This window comes from Dama dama, chromosome X (assembly GCF_033118175.1).
Source record: "Dama dama isolate Ldn47 chromosome X, ASM3311817v1, whole genome shotgun sequence".
Taxonomy (NCBI): Eukaryota; Metazoa; Chordata; class Mammalia; order Artiodactyla; family Cervidae; genus Dama; species Dama dama.
Window position 1 is genome coordinate 45,378,512 of NC_083714.1, and position 21,065 is coordinate 45,399,576.

Consider the following 21,065-nt stretch of genomic DNA (forward strand, 5'->3'; position numbering starts at 1 on the left):
TTGTAGTCAAAGGGAAGATTTATGGAAGTCCACAGTTCACCTGATTCTAGGCACTGTATCCATTCACTATGGAGTTTAGAAAAGTTTACAGTAGTCCCCATATGTTGAATAATCCAAAAACAAAATAAAAACTGGGAACACATGGGAATCATAGAAAGAGACAGGTTATTGAACGTGAATTCTGACTAAGCCTTTTTACAGAGTGACCAGCCATTCCAGTTTGCCTGAAATTTTCCTGGATTTAGTGCTGGAAGTCCCACCTCTTGTTACATCCAGGACAGTTGAACAACTGATCACATTACTTGTTAATTATTATAGTATTGGTATTGGTAATAGCAGGGTGATATTACATATATAATATGATTAAGTTATATATATATACACATGTAATTTACATATATATATATAGATATATAAATATAATATTGAGGCTTCCCAGGTGGTGCCTGTGGAAAGGAACCTACTTGCCATTGCAGGAGGTGTAAGAGATATGGGTTTGATCCCTGGGTCAGGAAGATCCCCTGGAGGAAGGAACAGCAACCTACTCCAGTATTTTTGGCTGGAGAATCCCCATGGACAGAGGAGCCTAGAAGACTACAGTCCATAGGGTCACAAGGAGTCAGACACTAGTGTCTTAGCACACAAGCATAATGTTATATGTATTATATATATAACAATATTAAAAACACCTTTTATTAATGAAGACCACCAAAGTGTATGTGTGATTATATTGAGGCAGATGATGTATATAGAATCAGTATTACAAGTTATACCCCGTTATCCTAACAACAACAGATGAAAATGCTAACCTAGAAGTTGTGCTAGACTGTTATTTTCAACTTTGTTACAGTAGGAGCTGTATTTCTCAGAAACCCCTTCCTTGTATGACTCAAGGTTGCTGCTGCTAAGTCACGTCAGTTGTGTCTGACTCTGTGCGACCCCATAGATGGCAGCCCACCAGGCTCCCCCATCCCTGGGATTCTCCAGGCAAGAATACTGGAGTGGGTTGTCATTTCCTTCTCAAGGTTATAATTAGACAAAAGTGCAGTTGTGAGAGATTTGAGATGCAGAAGTGAAGTAACAGCTATTGTGGCGCTGCAGTAAGAGACAGACTCAGAGGTGCTGGCAGCTCCTCGTTTGCTTTCTACCCTCCCCACTCTATTACCAGCTCTCTTTTCAGATGACCAGTCCTGCTGACAGAGGTGACCCAGGCCCACCACCAGAGCATCCTGAGAATGTGCAGAGCTGCTTAGACAAAGAATCAACATCATTTAACAGACTTCTATTCTGGCTTCTTTCATGAGATCAATCCAGATTTCTCTGTAAGCTCTGTTCTGTGCCAGGGTAAGTGAGTGACTTTTGTCTGATCCAACTCACATTTCCAAATTTTACATCCCAAGCTCCTTCACATGGTCTGTTTTCTATGATGAAATCCTCATTCTAACATAGACTGATATATGGAATTATAAAAAAAATTCTGATCTAAATTTTCTTTCTTGTGGGCAAAGATGTTTGGATTAAACCAAAAAATGTAGTTCCTTTTATCTTGAGTAACTGTCAGTGGTTAAATGTTAACAGTGTATTTTGTGCATTTTGCTTTATGATGTCATCATTCAATCCTTTGACATAAGCAGTTCCACTCCTGACCCATGTATTTTTCTGGCTTCTAACTAATAATCATAATAATAATTATGTAATTTCCAAGAACACTGCTAAGCACTTTACATGCATGACTATTTTCTTCTTTTTTATTGGAATATAATTGCTTTACAATGTTGTGTTAATTTCTGCCGTACAGCAACATGAATCAGCCATATGTATACACATATCCCCTCCCTCTTGAGCCTCCCTTCCACCCCCATCCCACCCCTCTATGTCATCACAGAGCCCTGAGCTGAGCTCTCTGTGCTGCATAGCAGCTTTCCACTTGCTATTTGTTTTATAGATGGCAGTGTACACATTAACATGTCAATGCTACTCTCTCAATTCATCCCACCCTCCTCTTCCACTGCTGTGTCCACATGTCCACCCTCTACATCTGCATTTCTATCCCTGCAAATAGGCTCCTCAGTACCATTTTTCTACATATACAATGGAATATTAGACATAAAAAGGAATTAAGTTGAATCATTTGTAATGACATGCATGCATAACTTTTTAATTCTTTATAGCAACCTAATGACATAGGTTCCACTGACAGTCCAGTTTTATAGAGGAGGTAATTTAAACTTTCAGAGATATTTGATAACTGGAAAAATCACCAAATTCACAAGGGGTAGCACAATAATTAAGATTGATTTAACTCTGCAGTTTCCAAAAGCTGATTGTGGGGATTTCTGTGGTGATCCAGTAATTAAGCCTCCATATTTCCAGTGCAGGGGGTTTGGGTTCAGTCTTTGGTCAGGTAACTAAAATCCCCACATGCTGAATGGCATGGCCATAAAGTAAAAATTAGAAGCCAACTGTGAAAGTATGCTTATGTTTTCAAGAGGCTTTTTCTTTCTCCAATATAAATATAATGCAAGTATTTTTGAGGGTCTGTGGATTACATTTAGGTAACACAACTAACTGCATCTATCTGTCCATACTTGATAATTACTTCAGGTTATTATGAGTTAGGTGTTATTATTCCTGTTTTGGGCTTCCTTGATGGCTCAGATGGTAAAGACTCTGCCTGCAGTACAGGAGACCTGTGTTTGATCCTCTGGAGAAAGGCATGGCAACCCTCTCCTATTCATATTTTATAGGTGAGGAAACAGGCTCAGAGAGGTTTAAACGTTCACCAATAACAAAAGAGCCAGAAAGTAGCAGCGACTGCATTCACACTCAATTCTTAAAGGAAAGACAATTCTTGATGTGAGATACATGTGTAAAGAGCATGTTTGAAAGGAGAATATGGAATGCAGCTGTGAGGAGAAGAGACTGTGGCTGTGGCGAGGCTGACTTCCAGGTTGGGGAGTGGTTAAGTAAGTTGGAGTAGAAGAGATTCGAAAGGTAGGCTGGGGGCAAACCATGAAGGGCCCAGCATGATCTGTTAAGGAATTAGGACTTTGCCTTGAAAGCAATGACTTGTCTAAGTTTGTACAATTGAGCTAAGATTCAAGTTTAAGTTTTTTACTCCAAAGCCTATCAGAGGATATTTTATATATTCATTCTACACAGTCATCACTGTTCTCTATTAATACCATATGCATGAAAATTCAGCTTATGAATCACATTCATAGCCATTATTTCATTCAATCCTCACATTCAACCCTATAAGATAAATGTTACTTTTAACTCAATTTAAATATAAATAAATTTATACTTGATAATAATACTTAAATAAATCTACAGATATGCAGTTAGAATGTGGCAGATCCCACAATGAATCCCCAGGAATCTCACACAAAACGTCATGCTTTTTCACATCCAATTTCCTACTGGATAATCTATAAATCACATTTTGTGTGTTTAAACACAAAATGCAAACACATCATTTTCTCACCAAGGCCTTCTTCTCCTGTCATCCATTTATGGGTAAATGCACTGCTCTCTAGCAAGTTATTCAAACCAAAAATCCTGAAGATATCTTTAAAAAACTGAACATCTGAAGAGTTCCACCTTCATAAGCATTTAAAAGTATCATCTATAGATTAAGTCACAAAAATTGTCTATCAAAGTCCTTAGTTTTTTAATCTGTAATATACCATGTTCATAACTTGATTACTTCTCCTCTGGTTCCCTGTAGTGATTACTAACAAAAGTTTGCTAACTGATAGATCCTTGGAGGTGCAGTATGATAAGTCTTGTTCAGGCCATGCAACTCTATTCTACAATCTTAATGAAAGGCTGCCTAACAATATTGCTAACAACATTATTGAGGCATGATTGACATGCAGTAAACTGCATATCTTTCAAAGGTACAAGTTGGTAACTTTTGACATTATACACACACACACCCATGATCACAGTCAAGATAGAGAACATAGCCATTATACCTCCCAAATTCTTTCCTGTCCTTTCCTAGTTCCTCCATACATCCTCCCACACACTCATTGAGCAACTAACTTGCCTCTGCTTAGATTTCCTATACATTTTTGTAAGTGAAATTCTGTTTCCAACCAAGAATCCCATACCATCCAAACTTTCAGTCAGGTATGACAATATCATACAGGCGTTTTAAGACATTGAAAGTGAAAGTGAAGTTGCTCAGTCATGTCCGACTCTTTGTGACCCCATGGACTGTAGCCTACCAGGCTCCTCCGTCCATGGGATTTTCCAGGCAAGAGTACTGGAGTGGGTTTCCATTTCCTTTTCCAGGAGATCTTCCCAACCCAGGGATCGAACCCGAGTCTCTTGCATCACAGACAACGCTTTACCATCTGAGCCACCAGGGAAGCCCCATGACAAATTCTCAGAAATGTATTTCCCATTCATTCTTTCTCAACCAGTTGCTAAAAGATACTCTTAACCAAAAAATGAAGGCAAAAACTAAGAAAAATATAATAATAAATAAATAAGACTCAGTATAAGAAAGAGATGAAGTAAATTTATAGAATGATTATAAAAAGACATTTTAGCATGACAGCTGTGTGGCAGTACCAGAGATTAACCCAGTCCATTTGGAGCCAGAGGACAGAAGAGTATTTGAGAAATGACTTAGAAAAGAAATTTAACTGGTTTGTACAGAGAAGGATATATCTATAGCTGTATATCTATATCCATTGCTCTAGGAGTGTCAGGGGCATTCCTGATACTTTGAGGACTAAGCAAAGAAACACACAAGAAATATAGGAATTAACTCCCTGAAGAAAAAAGAAATTGTGTATGAGAAAGAAAATATAATCAAAGTGGTACAGCTGCAAAAATATTTATATATTAGTCATAATAAAATGAAAGCTGAGTATCTAACCAAAAATGGTTGTATACCTTTATCCAAATAATGGTGATTAAAAGAATGTTGGATGGGTGATGGGTAAGTGTAGTGATAAAAGACTGATAAACTTTCTGTGCATAGTAGGGAGTCAAGAGAATATGTTTATTTATATCTATAAAAACTCAAAAAATGTATGATTACTATTTTAAATATAGATAAATATACTGGAAGAATTTTTTTTAACTTATTAGGTGATAGAAGTTAGCTGTAGATAGTGGCCATCAGGGGTGGGCAAGAATATGCTTGGGGACAGGGATTGCTGTTTCAGTTAAAATAGTTTGACTTTAAAACTAAGCACCTATATTAATTTAGGGCTTTCCTGGCAGCTCAGCTGGGAAAGAATATGCATTCAATGAAGGAGACCCTGGTTTGATTCCTGAGTCAGAAAGTTCCCCTGGAGAAGGGATAGGCTACCCATTCCAATATTCTTGGGCTTTCCTGGTGGCTCAGGTGGTAAAGAATCCACCTGCAATGCAGGAGACCTGGGTTTGATCTGGGGTTGGGAAGATCCACTAGTGGAGGGCATGGCGACCCACTCCAGTATTCTTACCTGGAGAAACCCCATGGACATAGGAGCCTTGTGGGCTACAGTCCATGGGGTTGCAGAGTCAAACACCACTGAAAACATATAATAATGCACAGCACAGCACATATTAATTTAATAATAATGCAATTAAATAGAACATATGAAGAACACTAATAATTTAGTGTAAGTAATTAACCATCAGTCCTTACAAAATATCAGCCCAGTTCAGTATTCCTAGTATAATATGTTAGCACAAACTGTCAATCTGTGTTGGAGTTATTATAATTGCTTTGCTATCTGTTTTTGGCTTGAATAATTTGGACAATCTTCTGGCTGAATAAGAGTCATTTTAGTACTTGAGTCTGAGAATGCTAATCTCAAATCAATAGTGGTTCCTCAGTGTTTTGCTTTTTTAAAAACATTTTCTCACCTTAGTCACCATGACTTTTACAAGTTTACTCTTAGAAACCATGAGAGAATGAGTCCATGAAAGTCACTGCTGACAATATTATAACAGAATCTATGGCATAAAACTGATGTCACTTACTTATCAATAGCGCATAGAGTCCACTGAGTTTCTGAAGCCGTTGGCTCGATATGATAATATTACTGTGGTGGTGTTATTCTTCATTTTTAATATTCATTTATTTCCTTTTCTAAGCATTTTATGCCCATTTTCTCTATGGAAATCACATCATCTTCACCTTTAAAATTTACATAGATCTTGCATAAAAGTACTATGTATTCAATTCTACACAGTATAAACATGAGGGCCAACTCTAATAGAAGATGCCCCTCTTGGAAATGGTCTGCTTCATTCATAAGAGATTTGGTTGGATTACAGATGTTGAGAGTAAAGACACTATTCATATGGCCAAGTCTCTGCATTTTCTGAAGTAGCTAACTCTTCTTGGGTAGCAAAGATATACAGAAGGACTTGAAGATGTCAAGAAAATCAAATCTGTTTGTCGGAGTTGATACAATTGGGAAATGTGAACTTAGTATCATTAAAACCATGGGTATCTCATTAAAAAAATGGCTATTTAATATTATTCCAACCATGTGTATTTAACAACTAGTATTTGAAGTACAAGGTGCTAATTGCCACTGGAATGCAAAAGTGATCAAATGTGTTCCCACTTCACTGGAACTTGACGTGGAGTTGGTAAAATAGCTGTGCGTGTGCATGTGGGTATGCTCAGTCATGTCTGACTCTTTTGCAGGTCCATGGACTGTAGCTTGCAGGGCTCCTCTGTCCATGGGGTTTCCCATGCAAGAATACTGGAGTGGGTTGCTATTTCCTACTCCAGGGGATATTCCCCACCCAGAGATGGAACCTGCGTCTCCTGCATTGGCAGGCGAATTCTTTACCACTTAGCTACCTGGGAAGCCTAAAATAGCTTTACTAAAATATAAATAGGATTTATGCCCAAAGTGCTATAATTTATATAATAAACACAAAAGGTGCTTTGAGGGTGCAAATTAGGGGAGTATTCTAAGTTACAGGGGATATTTAGAGAGGTGGTCGCAGAAGAATTAGTATGTGATTTAAAAATTGAAGGGAGAGAAGGCAGAAAAATTAGAAGATGTTAGAACATTCCCAATGATGACACAGAATTAGCACAGTTCAGGAACTGAAGAAGTCTATGATGTGGTAGACCACACCAAACATAATGTGGTTGATGTGTGTGTGTGTGTGTGTGTGTGTGTGTGTGTGTGTGTTTGTGTTTGATAGGACACATGAAGAAAATATACTTGAAATATTGAAATAAAACATCTTTTTTTCCCCCACAAAAGGACAAGCTGAGATTCCATTTGTACTGGATTGGTTAAAAAATAATAATAACTGAAAAAGAAAAACATATTTTGATACTTCTAGGTATTAGATGCTATCGTGTTTATCCTCAGCTATTGCCAATAATACCACTCAAGAATGAGGAATAGAATCAGATTTTAGCTACTCCTGTCCAGTACACTTGAGACCAAGTGTCTTGATTGCATCTGAATGAAACTCTTTCAGATGATAAAGAGCACTTGATATTTATTCTTGTAATAAAAGGGCTTATTTCTTGTTTTTCATTCAGCTCAGTGGATGGGTGTTACACAATATGTGTGCCTCAGCACAAAATCATGGGGACCTGGTATAGGTCTTAGGTATGCTAATCATCACATGCTCAGTTCAGTTCAGTTCAGTTCAGTCACTCAGTCGTGTCCGACTCTTTGCGACCCCATGAATCACTGCACGCCAGGCCTCCCTGTGAATCATCAACTCCCAGAGTTGACTCAAACTCAAGCCCATCGAGTTGGTGATGCCACCCAGCCATCTCATCCTCTGTTGCCCCCTTCTCCTCCTGCCCCCAAACCCTCCCAGAATCAGGGTCTTTTCCAATGAGTCAACTCTTCGCGTGAGGTGACTAAAGTATTGGAGTTTCAGCTTCAGCATCAGTCCTTCCAATGAACACCCAGGACTGATCTCCTTTAGGATGGACTGGTTGGATCTCCTTGCAGTCCAAGGACTCTCAAGAGTCTTCTCCAACACCATAGTTCAAAAGCATCAATTTTTCGGTGCTCAGCTTTATTCACAGTCCAACTCTCACATCCATTCATGACCACTGGAAAAACCATAGCTTTGATTAGATGGACCTTTGTTGGCAAAGTAATGTCTCTGCTTTTTAATATGCTATCTAGGTTGGTCATAACTTTCCTTCCAAGGAATAAACATCTTTTAGTTTCATGGCTGCAATCACCATCTGCAGTGATTTTGGAGCCCCAAAAAGTAAAGTTTGACACTGTTTCCACTGTTTCCCATCTATTTCCCATGAAGTGATGGGACCAAATGCCATGATCTTAGTTTTCTGAATGTTGAGCTTTAAGCCAACTTTTTCACTCCCCTCTTTCACTTTCATCAAGAGGCTCTTTAGTTCCTCTTCACTTTCTTCCATAAGGGTGGTGTCATCTGCATATCTGAGGTTATTGATATTTCTCCCAGCAATCTTGATTCCAGCTTGTGTTTCTCCCAGCCCAGCGTTTCTCATGATGTACTCTGCATATAAGTTAAATAAGCAGGGTGACAATATACAGCCTTGACATATTCCTTTTCCTATTTGGAACCAGTCTATTGTGCCATGTCCAGTTCTAACTGTTGCTTCCTGACCTGCATATAGGTTTCTCAAGAGGCAGGTCAGGTGGCTTGGTATTCCCATCTCTTTCAGAATTTTCCACAGTTTATTGTGATCCACACAGTCGAAGGCTTTGGCGTAGTCAATAAAACAGAAATAGATGTTTTTCTGGAACTCTCTTGCTTTTTCGATGATCCAGCGGATATTGGCAATTTGATCTATGGTTCCTCTGCCTTTTCTAAAACCAGCTTGAACATCTGGAAGTTCTCAGTTCACGTATTACTAAAGCCTGGCTTGGAGAATTTTGAGCATTACTTTACTAGCATGAGAGATGAGTGCAATTGTGCGGTAGTTTGAGCATTCTTTGGCATTGCCTTTCTTAGGGATTGGAATGAAAACGGACCTTTTCCAGTCCTGTGGCCACTGCTGAGTTCTCCACCTCACATGCTAAAATTAGCTAAATCAGGAAACTTTCTCCTTACTTTCTATTTTTTTATCCTTGATAACTTTTAGGTTAACCTAATGTTAGCTCCTAATTTGACTGGTTAGCCCAGGAATTAGATAAGCATAATGGAGTGGAAACCTTCAGTAAGTTCTAAAACAAGAGCCTTGAGCAGGGTAAGAGCAATGAGAAGAAATGAAAGCAACTACAGTTGATTTTTTAGCAATAAGTAGTTCTCACACTTCCTTCAACCCCAAGATATCTTAGGATGCCTCAAACTTCATTTAGGGCACATTTATAAAATTTTATTTAAATTAAAGTAGCAGTTCACCACTGATGTGTGGAGAATTATTAGCATCCTTTAGATAACTTATTAGGACCCTATGTTTGACTTTATTGAACATGACTCAATAATATTTTTTTCAGCATCTATTATGTGCCAAACACTAGGAATATACAGATGAGCTGATATTATCATAGACAGACATTATAAGGCAATAGGAAGAACTATAATACTGGTCAGATGTTGGCAAATGCAGTTAGAGGCACAGCATGTTATGGCAGCACGTGGGTATGAATTAGAGGGTGAGAATGATTGAAGTGTCATGTCACAGATGGCGGATGGCTTGTCATCTCTGTTGCTTTATTTCTCAGAGGTCTTATGTAATGAAAAAAATAATGAGGTAAGTGGCAAGACATGGCTCTCATTTACTCTAGCAAAGTCTGAGCAGAATGAAAAGGTCTATTTCATAGAAAGAATACTTCAAAAAAAAAAAAAAAAGACTTATCACCATCTTGACTCCTACCAAGGGGTCACAACCGTTGATGGGCGCAGTTTGTAAGGCAGCACCTGTAAGAAGACATTTGTATGAAAGTCCAAAGGAACTTTCACTCTTCAATTTCCTGCGAACCTAGAGGTAGGTTAGATATTTTTGGAACATGCTACAGGCAGCCAGACAGGTTGGGGATTTCATTCCAGCCCATCTCTGTTCTGAAATAATGAAAGAAGCTCCAAAAAACTGTACCTGTCAAATCTGTCAGGGACTAAAAGCAAGAGGAGATCATTTTGACAGTTCTCAGCAGCCATTCTGCTGATCATCCATGTTACTATCGCACTGTGTTCCTGGGGAAGTGATGGGTGAGCAGTGAATTATGTGTTTCAGAATTAACTCAAAAGATCTCTCAAATGTATTGTTGCATTTCGACAAGTTTGGAAAAGCTGATTTTATATCCTAGTAAGGCTTTTATTTAGAGAGAGATCGAGAGAGAGACTGACTTAATATATGTTGGATATGTATGCTGCTGCTGCTGCTAAGTCGCTTCAGTCGTGTCCGACTCTGTGCGACCCAATAGACAGCAGCCCACCAGGCTGCACCATTCCTGGGATTCTCCAGGCAAGAACACTGGAGTGGGTTGCCATTTCCTTCTCCAATGCATGAAAGTGAAAAGTGAAAGTGAAGTCTCTCAGTCGTGTCTGACTCTTCGTGACCCCATGGACTGCAGCCTACCAGGCTCCTCCATCCATGGGATTTTCCAGGCAAGAGTACTGAAGTGGGTTGCCATTGCCTTCTCCATGGATATGTATAGAGCAGAAAATATGATCATATTCTGGTCTTGTTTCTCAGTCCTTGTTTTCTTGTTGTGGTTTTGACTGGAAAAGCTTCCAGACACCCAGGTGCAGTTGGGATGCATTGCATCTCTCTCATTTCCAACTTAACTGCAGGAAAAACAAACAAGCAAATACAATGAAGCACATATCACTGTTCAAAAAAACAAGTATCTGTCCAGATGAGGGAGGTAGTATTGGCAATAAAAGAAGAGGTTGGCTATGTCTCAAAATAGATTTAATGGGGAATTTACTGGATTATTGTGAGTGTTAAATCATACATTCATTAGGCAGAAAGTTGTCTGAGTATTATCTAATCCAGCTCTTTTTCTTGTGATAGGACTGACCCATTATCTTCTTCCAAAGATTTTTTTTTTTGAAAAGGAGAAATTTTAATAATTTTTCACCAATATGTAATTGTTCACAGTTAGAACAAAGAGAATGACTTGAATTTACACAATGAATATGAAAAGATATCTATAAAATGTAAGCAATTTAAGAACTCAATCCAGTTGTAATATCACAAAGGTTATTGTTATTTAGTGGCTCAGTCATGTCCCACCCTTTTGTGAGCCCAGCCATGTTCCTCTGTCCATGGGATTTCCCAGGCAAGAATAGAGAGTGTGTTGCCATTTCCCGTCTCCAGGGGATCTTCCTAACCCAGGGATTGAACCTGTGTCTCCTGCATTGGCATGGGGATTCTTTACCACTGAGTCACCAGGGAAGACCCATTATAAAATATATACATATTATAGATTATAGCTTCATGGTTTATCTTTAAATAAAAATTACTTCATTGCTAAAGTGTGCTTACCAAGAGCTGGCCTTCAGTGAGCTGCAATCTTTTGATTATATATATATATATTTCTACAATACGTGAATCGTGAACTTTCAGATGTTCAAACTGGTTTTAGAAAAAGCAGAGGAACCATAGATCAAATTGCCAACATCCTCTGAATCATTGAAAAATCAAGAGTTCCAGAAAAACATCTATTTCTGCTTTATTGACTATGCCAAAGCCTTTGACTGTGTGGATCACAATTAACTGTGGAATATTCTGAAAGAGATGGGAATACCAGGCCACCTGACCTGCCTCTTGAGAAACCTGTATGCAGGTCAGGAAGCAACAGTTAGAACTGGACATGGCACAACAGACTGGTTCCAAGTAGGAAAAGGAGTATGTCAAGGCTGTATATTGTCACGCTGCTTATTTAACTTATATGGAGAGTACATCATGAGAAGCGCTGGGCTGGATGAAGCACAAGCTGGAATCAAGATTGCCAGGAGAAATATCAATAACCTCAGATATGCAGATGACACCACCCTTATGGAAGAAAGTGAAGAGGAACTAAAGAGCCTCTTGATGAAAGTGAAAGAGGGGAGTGAAAAAGTTGGCTTAAAGCTCAACATTCAGAAAACTAAGATCATGGCATTTGGTCCCATCACTTCATGGGAAATAGATGGGGAAACTGGAAACAGTGTCAGACTTTATTTTTTTTTTTTGGCTCCAAAATCACTGCAGATGGTGATTGCAGCCATGAAATTAAAAGACGCTTGCTCCTTGGAAGGAAAGTTATGACCAACCTAGATAGCATATTAAAAAGCAGAGACATTACTTTGCCAACAAAGGTCCATCTAGTCAAAGCTATGGTTTTTCCAGTGGTCATGTATGGATGTTAGATTTGGACTGTGAAGGAAAGCTGAGAGCTGAAAAATTGATGCTTTTGAACTATAGTGTTGGAGAAGACTCTTGAGAGTCCCTTGGACTGCAAGGAGATCCAACCAGTCCATCCTAAAGGAGATCAGTCCTGGGTGTTCATTGGAAGGACTGATGCTGAAGCTGAAACTCCAATACTTTAGCCACCTCATGCGAAGAGCTGACTCATTGAAAATGACCCTGATGCTGGGAGGGATTGCAGGCAGGAGGAGAAGGGGGCGACAGAGGATGAGATGGTTGGATAGCATCACCGACTTGATGAACATGAGTTTGAGTCAACTCTGGGAGTTGGTGATGGACAGGGAGTCCTGGCAGGCTGCAATTCATGGGGTTGCAAAGAATTGGACACGACTGAGTGACTGAACTGAACTGAACTGAACAGGATCCCAGGTGATGCTGGTACTGCTGATCTGGGTCCTCACTTGGAGATTTGGGCCTTTACCAGCAGGCTTCGTGCAGTGTATTGCTGGCCAGTTGTCACAGCTGGAGCCCCTTAATTCATGCCTGTTGATTCTGTGCCACGCACATTGGGAGGAATACAGGCCTTTCATTTGTTCAGTAGGGTGGCGTAACTTTACAGCAGATTTGATGTGGGTAGCAGAGCTGAGCCCTTGACGAGATATTCAGCTCCCATAGGAGCCTCATCCCTTGCTGGATTCCTTGCTGGACACAGTGTTGCCTCTGGAACTACTACACTTGGATTTTCCCTCCTCGGATCTTTCTGAAAGCTGAAGATGAGCAGGTAAGTTCACTTCCCACATCTGGAAATCCATCTGGTTGTCTTCTGGACATGTGTGACCTGGTGCTCACTCTGGCATTTTTGGTTTGCCTGTGCTCATTTCATTCCATGGCTTGTTGAGACTTTGCAGTTTGTCTTTTCTGTGCCAGTGAGTCTAGTGTCCTGAGACAGGCATTCCAGAGCCAGTCCTCAGATACCCCAAGCTACCTTCTCTGCTTTTCAAACATGGGTTATTTATTCAGCTGAACAACATTGTTGCTGTTTCTATGACTGCTGGCCACTCTCCCTTTCTTGTTTTCTATATAAGTTTCCAGACCCCTCAGCACCAACTCTGTCTCCCTCACCACTCTAAGAGTCTGTGCTACTTGGTGTTTTTCCTCTGTAAATGATTAATTTCTGATAAGATCATGCACCTCAGCTGGAAGGTAAGTCAACTGTATATTTCCTGTTTAAACCTGTGTCAGAAGGTCTATGGGCTTGCTATGCAAGTGTAGTCTGAGGACCAGTGCCTTCAGCATGTTGGGGGAGCTTGTCAGAAATGTAGAGCCTCAGCCCCACATCAGAGGCACTGAGTTAGAATCCTTGTTGTAATAAGAGCTATGTTAGATGGTGAATAGGAGGGACTTGAGCTCATCTCCCCTCCCAGGAGAACACCAAAATCACAACTAACTGCTGAACAACCACTGATTAAAAAAAAAAAAAAGACTGGAACCTACCAAAATGGATATTATATTTCAAAGGATATTTTACATGTCAAGGACAGAAAGGAGCAACCACCGCAAGATGATAGAAGGGTGCACACTCACAATATAATCAAATCCCATACCACAAAAGATATCACAAAAAACAACCAATGTGAGTGAACACAGAGGTTCTTGGTGCCTGCAGAATTGTGGGTTGTTGGCCATAGTTCACGTTGTCAGCTGAAAACTCACCCAACACAGTTCTATTAAAATTACATCAGTGGCAATAAGAAAGCTGAAAAAAATAGTGATTGATAAGGTTGAGTCACCATTATTCTCAGGTGGAAGTAACTCATCCTGTAAGTGTTAAACTCTGTATCAGTTCTTTACAACATACATGAAAAACACCTGGGGCTCTTCTTACAAATTTGGGAAACTTTAATTCTTCTGGGGCCTCTGCAAAGGGCATAAATTGGAAACACCCAAAGTGTCCTTCAACATACAACAACCTGTTAGAATCTCAATGCAAACACATAGAGTGAAAGATGCAAACAAAGTGCCATTCAATTTATTTATAGAACTACTGAAAATGGAAACTAGTTGGCAAAATCAGATCAGTGATTGCTGGGAAATAGGGGGAAAGAAAGGCGGAGATGAAATTTACAGAGGAGTGTGAGGGAACTTTTGGCAGTGATGGTTCTGTTCATTATCTTGGTTCTGATGATGGTTCATGTGTATACCTATGTCAAAACCATCAAATGATACAACTTATGTATGTGAAGTTTATTGTATCTCAATTATAACTCCATAAATCTGTGAGAATTAAATTAAAAATATCACTTATATTTGATGAGCTTCCAAATTACTTAGTAAATAGGCTCTCATTGTTCTGCTTAAGTGATTAATAATTTCAGTTGACACTGAAAATGCCAATGACCTAATGTAGTTGTGCTTGAACTTTTGCAGACATGTTATAAACTGAGTTTATATCCCAGAGAAGAATAAGCCATTGACTTTAAAAATGGCCTATTCTTAATTTTCCCAAATTATAACAGTGACATATATAAAAGCACTGTCCTCTTTATTCTGCAAACCAAATGCAAAATTTTACCTTCTTCTCTGAACTCTGTATCCAATTTTTTAAAAGTAATGTTTAAAGCTAAGTTTGATTACTGCAATTACAACAGCCTAACTAATGACATGCTATCCTACTTTTTACCACCATGCCCTTGGGAGGATGCTAGCTGAAATTGGTTTCCAATTGCTCAAGCTGCAACTCAGAAAATGAAAGGTTTTCATATTTATCATTAGAAATCAGCTTTTTTGGGCCTAAGGTAGCAATGATTTAATCTTTGTTCCACTCCTTTTGGCAGTCAGCAGGTACACAAACCATGTTTCTTGGAAATGAGCTTTCTCTTTTATTCAAATAATGAACCAGGTTGGCCCCATGAGTAGAACTACATTTGGCACCTTAACCTAGGAAAGTCATAAAAACATGTCAAATCCCATCCAAGAGGGCTGGCACATATAAATGAAAGCCTATATGTACAATAAAAGTAAATGTGAAGTTGGTGTCCCAAAGAGCCTTGCTCCTGCTCCTTTTGGTCAGTTTTCATTGAAAGTGATCAACTCTGATTTCCTATCAATCAAGGCAGATTTTCATTGAGAATTTTCTTTAGTGTTTTGATTTAAATTTGCATAAGTGCTATAATGATGTTCTGAGAAAGGTAATATGGTAGCACAGAGGAGAAAGCAAAAATTATTTCATGGGAAATATGATGAGCATGGTTATGCTTAATGGCAGCTGAATTCCTTGAAGAAATGTCATTTGATCTCTATATTGAAATGTGGGTAGATTTTAACAAGTAGAAATGGGAATATTATGGGAGTGATGATGGGAAGACAGGATGGAGAGGACATTCAATCATCATATAAGTGGATTTTTAAAGTTATTTTGGATTCAGGCATTCATAAAACTCCAAAAAGTTTAGTTGTGTCTCTAGGGAGGAAGGGTTGAGAGAGAAAGAATCTTTACTTCTTAGCCAGGTATAAGACTTATACATGTCCTTTTCCTGGAATACCTGTCTTTTCTTCTGTCTTTCTGACACTTGTGAATACATCATGCCTATAGGATACAGACAAAAAATAGGTATTATAAGCATTGCATAATAGGCATTTTGTTTCCATATACTATCTATGCAAGTCTGAAATCTATCATCATGACTATTTTCAGAATGACGTATCCCTATACATTTTGTCATACTCAATCCACGTTATTAAAATTCCACAGTATCTGCACATATGAATATATTTTTGAGAATGTATATTTAAAGAATCAATGAGAACATTCCTAAACCATGGTTTCACTAATCTTCAAGCATAAGTCTCATTGCTGATTAATATAAATAATACTTTCAGATTCAAAATCATGTGTTAGACAATGAGTGACAGAATAACAAAATCAGACTTCAGAGGGCTTTTTTTTACAAAAGCCATGCTTTTCCCAGTAGAGACCACCTGGAAAAGTAACTTTCTTCAATTATCAAGAGAATAGTTTACAGTATATCTGGGAGCTTAGAGATTTTGTGATAAACTTCCATTTACATGGCCTTTGAGCATATTAAGTTCTCTTCCCTTCTGTGGTCCTGCCCTGGGGCAGACAAACCTCTGTGTTTTGGGAGTACCTGGTATTGGTCCACAGGTTAGTAAGGATGTTTGAGTTCTAATACTGGAATTATTTTTGTCTCATCCTATAGCTTGAGTGAGTCATTTATTATTTCTTTCATTTCCATATGAAAGAAAACTGAGAAGCTTAGGATTAGTATGAGAGCCCTCTGAGTGTCAATGTATATTTACATCCACTCTTCAACAAGAAACCAAATAAAGGTAATGACACTGAGAGGTTCATCCATAACTGATCACTCAAAGATACTTTTGATTAAAATATCAGTTACTTTTAAGATTCAAGTTGGACTACAGAGACAGAACAGTAAAGGAGTTACATGTTACAGACTACATCCAGGATGCTTGAGTTCAAATCTCCTTTCCACCAGTTGCTAGCTATGTGACTTTGCAAAAGGCAGTACATCCTCTTTAGTTCAGATTCCTCATCTGTCCAAAGTGCTAATAACAGAATTTCTTTCATAGTGTTTTGTTGAGGAGTATATAAGAATATGTACATATTTACCTCTCTCTGGGTCTGTGTGTCTTCATCTACAAAATGGATGAAGGGGTGAACCAGAAATTTCCTTATTTTATTTTCACAGGTTGCTTATATTGTCTATGAGATATGAAATTTGTCATTAGTTCGTATGCTCCTTAATACTTCATATACCAAGCTATTTTTAAATCCCCAAACTCCAGTTTGCACTATTTTTTTTTTAACTAAAAGGATAAATCATAGGAAAATGTTATTTTCTGGAAACTCACTTCTCTTCTGTGGTTTAATATTGAAAAAGATGCCTGTGTCTGCTGAGATAGGAGTTATCAAAGATCACTGAGTACGATTGACCTAGTTCTCATTTAACACTGTGGTGAATTCATAAAGTAAATTCACGGCTCATGGCCCTCCACCATCCTTGTATGATGGCATTTTCATAGGCTCACCTTACATTCATGAACACTTCAATTAGTAGTTCTTTCAGGCATTTTTTAAACCATCAGTGGAAATGGGGTTGTTTTGTTCTTTTTTCCCCTTCAACTACCATCATTTTCTGAATTTCATATTCAATTTATTTCTGAGAACCACAGTCCAATGAAATAAAAGAAACTTGAATTGGATGGAAATTACGTAGTTGTCCAAAAGGCATCTTCTAGTCTTACTACTTTGTGTTCTTTGTGACTTAAAAGGCTTCTTGGGCATCATGTTCAGTTCAGTCACTCAGTTGTTTCCAACTCTTTACAACCCCAGAGACTGCGGCACGCCAGGCTTCCCTGTCCATCACCAACTCCCAGAGCTTACTCAAACTCATGTCCATCGAGTCAGAGATGCCATCCAACTATCTCATCGTCTATTGTCGCCTTCTCCTTCTGCCTTCAATCTTTCTCAGCATCAGGGTATTTTCCAATGAGTCAGTTCTTCACATCAGGTAACCAAAGTATTGGAGCTTCAGCTTCAGCATCATTCCTTCCAGTGAATATTCAGGACTGATTTCTTTTAGAATGGACTGGTATGATCTCCTTGCAGTCCAAGGGACTCTCAAGAGTCTTCTCCAACACCAGGTTCAAAAGCATCAATTCTTTGGCACTCAGCTTTCTTTATGGTGAACTCTTACGTCCATACATGACTACAGGAAAAGCCATAGTTTAACTACATGGACCTTTGTCAGCAAAGTAATGTCTCTGCTTTTTAATTTGCTGTCTAGGTTGCTCATATCTTTTCTTCCAGGGAGCAAGTGTCTTTTAATTTCATGACTGCAGTCACCATGTGCTGTGATTTTGGAGCCCAAGAAAATAAAGTATATCACTGTTTCCATTGTGGCCCCATCTATTTGCCATGAAATGATTGGACCAGATGCCATGATCTTAGTTTTTTGAATGTTGAGTTTTAAGCCAGCTTTTTCACTCTCCTCTTTCACTTTCATCATGAGGTTCTTTAGTTCCTCTTTGCTTTCTGCCATAAGGGTGGTGTCATCCACATATCTGAGATTATTGATACTTTTCCCAGCAATCTTGACTCCAGCTTGTTCTTCATCCAGCCCAGCATTTCTCATGATGTACTCTGCATATAAGTTAAATAAGAAGGTGACAATATACAACCTTCACATAATCCTTTCCCAATTTGAACCATTCTGTTGTTCCATGTCCAGTTCTAACTGTTGCTTCTTAACCAGCATACAGATTTCTCAGGAGGCAGGTAAGGTCATCTGATATTCCCATCTCTTTAAGAATTTTCCACAGTTTGTTGTGATCCACACAATCAAAGGCTTTGGCATAGTCAGTAAAGCAGAAGCAGATGTTTTTCTGGAACCCTCTTGCTTTTTCTCTGATTCAATGGATGTTGGCAATTTGATCTCTTGTTCCTCTGCCTTTTCTAAATCCAGCTTGAACATCTAGAAGTTCATGGTTCACATACTGTTGGAGCTTGGCTTGGAGAATTTTGAACATTACTTTGTTAGCATGTGAGATGAGTGCAATTGTGAGGTAGTTTGAACATTCTTTGTCATTGCCTTTCTTTGGAATTGGAATGAAAAGTGACCTTTTCCAGTTCTGTGACCACTACTGAGTTTTCCAAATTTGTTGGCATATTGAGTGCAGCACTTTCACAGCATCATATCTTAGGATTTGAAATAGCTCAACTGGAATTCCATCACCACCACTAGCTTTGTTCATAGTGATGCTTCCTAAGGACCACTTGACTTCACATTCCAGGATATCTGACTCTCGGTGAGTGATCACACCATCTTGGTTATCTGAGTCATGAAGATCTTTTCTGTATAGTTTTTCTGTGTATTCTTGCCACCTCTTCTTAATATCTTCTGCGTCTGTTAGGCCCATACCATTTCTGTCCTTTATTGTGCCCATCTTTGCATGAAAGCTTCCTTGATATCTCTAATTTTCTTGAAAAGATCTCTAGTCTTCCCATTCTATTGTTTTCCTCTATTTCTTTGCATTGATCACTGAGGAAGTCTTTTTTTATCTCTCCTTGCTATTCTTCGGAACCCTGCATTCAGATAGGTATATCTTCCCTTTCTCCTTTGCCTTTAGCTTCTCTTCTTTCCTCAGCTATTCATGTTGCATAACAAGAAAACAAGTACAGTGACAGAGGCTTTTCCATCAATGTAAAAGAATGCTTACTATGCATAGTGTTATTTCCCAGTTGATTGGGGCATCTTTTGAGGTACAGTTTTTGAATAGAGAAGTAAAGGGATGGAACCAAAAATTACTATTTTAGGAAGAGACCTTGTATTATATAACCAAGACTATATACTCACTGTTGCTAGTAAAACCAGTATTTAGAGCATAGGCTTTGGTGAAAGAGAAGCCTGAGTTCAAACTGTAGCTCCAATAGAGCCTATATTGCTTTGGGTAATGCTTAGTCTCTCTGAGCGTCAACTACCTCCATTTAATGGGGATTAAGTTAATAGATATCCCATAAGTCCTTGTAAAGATTAGGTTAAGGTAATTTTGATTATTATATGGTATTTAGTAAGATAAAATTTTTTTTGCTGATTTTTAAATTTTTAGTTTTGGTGTTTAAAAAGATTCACAAAATTGACATTATGCTATATGTCTTTTTTTGCACAAATATTAAAACACTTAGGCATAAAATATGCTGGTCTCTCTATTCTTTAATCACTGATCTTTGATAAAAGTAGTGGAAGGCTTTAAGTAATATTGAGAATTCAACTATTTGCCCTAAAAACTGTAGAGTTGAGCCCAGATTCTGACAAACTGGGATGAGTTATCGCACCTTGGCTTTAAAATTCATTACTGATTCTGTGAAGGAAAAAAAAAATAACAACAACAACAGTAAATTAAAAAAAAAAAATGGTACTTTGCAAAGGCTGCCCTGAATTGAGACTTTTAAAGTTTGAATGCATGTCCTCAATTGTTTTCATGTCAGTATGTCTCACAACTTAAACCATAGACTTAACAATCATTAAATCAAGCTAATAAAGCTTTGGAAAAAGGTGTTGAAAGTATTCACATTTAGAGGAGGGAAAAATCCAATCATTTATGTGGTGTTTAATATGTGTTTATTAAAATAAGCTCAGAAAAATATTTTATTCTTAATGGAATAACTAGCTTAGTCTATCACTGCAATAAATCACATTTTAGAAGACAAGGAATATAAGGCTTGGAAATTAAGACAAGGAAATTTGTAAATTAATAATTGCCAAATCAATAATGATGATGATGAAGATAGTGGTGATGATGATGACAGCAGTGGCCTTTTAAAGAGTAACAAAGTGTTTTCCATGATTTTCAGTTAGTATGCCTTGAATCCTTCATATTTTTCACAGGGTTATATATTTTTAAAGCCTTGTTATTTTCAAATGCATAATAGCCTGACAGGTATCCTACAAATACTTCCTAACTGAGAAATCTGAGGTGATTTTCCAGTCAGTATACATAGCATGTGATCTGGAACCAGACAGAATTTAGTTACAATACTGGCCCTACCACTTTGTGGGCTTGTGTGCTTGGTCAAATTACTTTCAAAACTTCAATTTCCTCATCTGTAAAATGGTGATAAAAAATAATCTACTAGGGTTGCTGTTAGAATTAAATGAAATTATATGCAAAATAATGAGCATAATTTCTGGCACATTGTAACTGCTTAATTAATATTGAGTTTCATTTCTTTCATCAT